Source organism: Rana temporaria, chromosome 1 (assembly GCF_905171775.1).
Source record: "Rana temporaria chromosome 1, aRanTem1.1, whole genome shotgun sequence".
Taxonomy (NCBI): Eukaryota; Metazoa; Chordata; class Amphibia; order Anura; family Ranidae; genus Rana; species Rana temporaria.
This window is the reverse complement of record NC_053489.1, coordinates 416,585,100-416,590,153: the sequence shown is the minus strand read 5'-3', so window position 1 is coordinate 416,590,153 and position 5,054 is coordinate 416,585,100. Positions and strand designations below refer to the sequence as shown.

The 5,054-nt window shown below is 42.4% G+C and overlaps 1 pseudogene; it reads left to right on the top strand.

The window, feature by feature from the left end:
• The first annotated feature begins 410 nt into the window (after positions 1 to 410).
• Positions 411 to 605, top strand: LOC120925270 (annotated as a pseudogene).
• Positions 606 to 5,054: the final 4,449 nt, after the last annotated feature.

The window sequence follows — 5,054 nt, the reverse complement described above, 5'->3', positions numbered from 1 at the left end:
ACCAAACAGACTTAGGAAAAGTGTCCAGGTGATATACGTATAACGTATAAATATCTCTAAAGTGTATTTACTAAAAAAACATAAATGCATTGCCACTACTTAAACATAAAAAACTAACTAGGAACACGCATTCCCCTGTTCTGCCTAGTGTCACGTCATGGATCTACTGTTCCCAGTGATCGGGAACAGTGATCGCTGATGTGTCACTGGTCACTCCTCCCCCTAACAGTTGGAATCACTCCCTAGGACACACTTAACCCCTTCAGCGCCCCTAGTGGTTAACCCCTTCTCTGCCAGTGACATTTTTACAGTAATCAGTGCATTTTATAGCACCGATTGCTGTAAAAATTACAATGGTTCCAAAAATGTGTCAAAAGTGTCTGATGTATCAAGATAAAAATCGCAGATCGAGGACTATTCTTTCAGGGATCATTTCTGTAGGATTCAAAGGGAGAAATTTGCTCGAAAGTGTCCAAACTCACCTTCCACAATGATGAATTTTAGGGTTCTTGTCTCGTTAGGACTCCTGTTGGCAGTGCTGCCACCATTTGATGACTTGGTCATCTTTCTAGGTGGGAAGATGGCTTAATAATAAAATGATGGGATGATGATGGAAGATGGGATTAATGATAAAAATGCTATAAAACTATCTACTATTTTGTAGACACTATAACGTTTGCGTAAAGCAATCAATATACGCTTATTGCAAAAAAAAAAATTATCAAAAATATGTAGAAGAATACATATCGGCCTAAACTGAGAAAAAAAATTGCTTTTAAAAAAAATAAAAAATAAATTGGGGATATTTATTATAGCAAAAAGTACAAAATATAGCCTTTTTTCAAAATTCTCACTCTATTTTTGTTTACTGTAGGGATGCCTGTCCTCTTCTTGTCTGAACTTCCAGCTCTGCAATAGTTAACTACTTTGGGTCTTCTGGTGGTCCAATGGTGAAATGCCACTGATTCCTCCTTTTGAGAGAAGTTTTTTAAATGGATTACACTGTGTGGAACACCTTCTGTATAAGGGGGAGGTCAGGATGGATTGGATGGATGGATTCTCTTCTCCAGAAGAGCAGTGTTACAAGCAGTGTAATCAATGAAAGAACTTTTCTCAATGGGGGAGGAGGAAAGAGGGGGCGTGGCTCATCTGTACTGCTGTTCTAACTGAAGACCCAAAGCTGTTAACCATTGCAGTGCTGGAAGTTCAGAGACAGGAAGAGGACAGGCATACAGTGAATCCTCATACAGATTTATAGTGTCGAGAAAGGGATGGTGGGTCTGACCAAATCTCAATTTTTTTTCAGTGTACTGAGCAGAGTGGTCAAACCTTGGTGCCTGTGCAGTCATTGCTACAACAGGAGAGTAGTAATACAATTTAAGTGTTTAGCACAATAACTGAACATGTCACTGAACGTGTTTTTTTTGTGACTTCAATTTGTCTTTAAACACTTGCTTACTGGGCACTTAAACCCCCCTCCTGCCCAGACCAATTTTCAGCTTTTAGCGTTGCACTCTTTGAATGACAATTGCGCGGTCATACAACACTGTACCCAAATGATCAGAAGCTTTCTTTTGGTGGTATTTGATCACCTCTAAGGTTTTTATTTTTTGTTAAAAATAAATAAAAGACTGATTTAAAAAAAAAATACAAAACCGTTTTATATTTTGTTATAAAATTTAGCAAACGGGTAATTTTTCTCCTTCATTGATGTGCGCTGATGGGCTGCACTGATGGGCATGGATAAGGCGGCACTGGTGGGCACCGATAGGCGGCACTGGTGGGCACTGAGAAGTGCCATTGGTGGGCACTGAGAGGTGGCACTGATGGGTGGCACTGAAGGGCATTGGTAGGTGGCACTGGTGAGCACTGAGAATCGGCACAAATAGGTGGCATTGATAGGTGGCAGTGATGGGCACTGATAGGTGGCAGTGATAGGCACTAATGGGTGGCAATGATGGGCACTGATCAGCACTGGTAGGTGACATTGATAGGCAGCACTGCTAGGTGGCACTGATGAGGCACTGACTGGCACCACTGGTGGGCATTGCTAGGTGGCAGTGATGGGCATTGATAGGTGGTACTGATTGGCACTGACAGGTGGCACTGGTGGTCACTGTGGGCACTAGCAGGGGGCACTGGCAGACAGTACTTGTGTCCACTAATGAGGCAGAATTGCCTCTTCCACTGGGGGCCGATGTCCCTCACTCAGCAGCCGGTGCTTTATTTTCTTCTCACGCTGTCAGCACAAGGAGAAAAAAAACGATAACCGAGCTTTGTTTTGGTCACGTGATCAGCTGTCATTGACTGACAGCTGATCACGTGGTAAGGGACCGGGACCGGCACCTTACTTGGATCCGTGATCACCGGAGTCTCAGTTTCTCAGGTGATCACAGCGTGCAGCGCGAGCGCCATGAAACGTCCTCCTGGCAATTGGGGTCCACACTGTAGTCGTCATTCAACTATAGCGCGGGCCCCTAGTGGTTAAACACTTTCTACTTACTTGATTATTCAGATCTCAGCTGACTAACATTCACAAGAGAGCTCTTGAAAAGCTACTATATAAAATCAGGCATGCTGAGACAAACGAGCTGTCAGTAGAAACACTGTCATGCATACTCGTAGAATTTAATGATTACAATTAGCAGTAGCCCAATCATCTAAACACATTTTATATCAGATTAGAGCTTTGATTCCAAACAGCCACTGTCTCTTCCATGGAAGTTTTTGGACTGCAAATCAGCAGCTCTCTACTTTCAGTTAAAAGTAAAAACTTTAACTCTTTCTCGGATATGCTCTTTAGGCTGGGTTCACATATATGCAAATTGAATACCCTGCATCCAATTCTCATGATAGGTGAGTGTGACAGCCGGTTCACACAGATACGGGGCGGCCACAGAGTGGATTGAAAAAGGGTCCTGTGCGTGTTTAGGTTCGTTGTGAATTCAGGCAAAAATTCAGACCAAAATTACACCTGAACCGGTGAACAGACACGCACCGGACCCCAGGCACGAACCCGTGGCCACACATATGTTAACACGGCCTCAAATGAAACTTTAGTCAGAAAATAAAATCCTGCTAGATCACTTCAGGCTGACCCCTTTTGCAGGTCTCTGTTCTCATACAGCGGCGTATCTTTGAGCGGGCGTAACGTATCCTATTTACGTTACGCCTCCGCAACTTAGACGGGCAAGTGCAGTATTCTCAAAGCACTTGCTCCGTAAGTTGCGGCGGCGTAGCGTGAATTTGCGTATCTAGCTGATTTACATATTTCTAGGCGTAAATCAGCGTACACGCCCCTAGCGGCCAGCGTAAATATGCAGTTAAGATCCGACGGCGTAAGAGACTTACACCGGTCGGATCTAATACATATCTATGCGTAACTGATTCTAAGAATCAGGCGCATAGATACGACCGCTCAGACTCAGAGATACGATGGCGTATCTGGAGATACGCAGTCGTATCTGGAGATACGCAGTCGTATCTCCTTTGAGAATCTGGGCCTAAGTGTGTATACTGTTTAAAGGGTCACTAAAGGAAATTATTATTTTTTTAAATTACAAACATGTTATACTTACCTCCACTGTGCAGTTCGTTTTGCACAGAGTGCCCCCGATCCATGTCTTCTGGGGTCCCTCGGCGGCTGTCTCTGGTCCTCCCTGCAATTAGTCACCACAGTCATGCGAGAGCTCACATGGTGGTCACTAATTGCGGGCGCGCTCCCGTGATACAGCGAGCGTCCGTAGCCGCTTACTGTATCACTCGGCCCCGCCCCTCCGCGGCCGCGTCACTGGATGTGATTGACAGCAGCGCCAGCCAATAGCTGCGCTGCTCTCAATCCATCCGCTCTAGCCAATCAGCGGCCGGGCTGAGTGGCGAAGAGGATATCGGGACCGTGCGGGACTTTCGAGGTAAGTATAACGGGGGGTCGGGGGGGGGGGGGGGGCGGAAGCATGAGATGTTTTTTCACCTTAATGCATAGATTGCATTAAGGTGAAAAAACATTTTCCTTTACAACTCCTTTAACATCTTAAGATCAGACCAATTCTGACAGTTTTTGTTTACATCAGTATTTTTGCTAGAAAATTACTTAGAACCCCCAAACATTATACATAAACATTTTAAAACACATTTTCTGGGGAAAAAAACACTTTAATAAATTTGAATGCCCAAACACACAATATAATACCCAGTTGTTTGGTAAAAAAAAAAGATGATGTTTCCCAAGTAAATAAATACCTAACATATCATACTTACATAGTAGGCAAGGTTGAAAAAAGTCCATCAAATCCAACCTATGTGTGTGATTTTATGTCAGTATTACATTGTATATACCTGTATGTTGCGGTCATTGAGGTGCTTATCTAATAGTTTTTTTTAATTATCGATCCAATGGCTAATTATCAGCTCACTTCACTTTTACTAACTAGAGCATTGCTTACCGCAGCTGCAGGCATAATCCTGGTATAACCTTCCAAACTGACAATGTAAAAATATGTATTGTGGTTCGAAAGTAGTCAAAATCCAATAATACACTTTCTCATCCTGCTCTGTACATGCTCAGTTGATCTTTATTGTTATACACCATGCCAAAATTGTAGATGTCGATCTGCTGACAGCCTAAAAATGTACTGCTGTTCAGGAGCTCTGGGCTTTAGCAAAATGGCAGCCTCCAGCAAGAAAAAACAGGAACAATGCTGGAGGCAATTTACAGCACACACTAATTTTGGTAGCCTAATTATTAACGTGGAATGTATGTTCCTTGCTAAAGAACATTATGGGTAAGGTCCCGCTTTAATTTTCAGCACTCACTTTTTTCTTTTATTTTTGATGATACAATAAATAACTGATAACAATTTTTTTTTTTAATAATGTACCTCTATTCCCTTAGTATTAGGAGGTTAGGCTATATTTTTATTAACCTTAAAGCTTACTCATTTGACTAGTTATAAAAAATATATTCACATAATTAAAGAGCTTTTAGGTGCTTACAATGGCAATATAATCCTGTGAATTTAAAGTGGAGTTCCACCCATTTTTTTATGTTTGTCTGT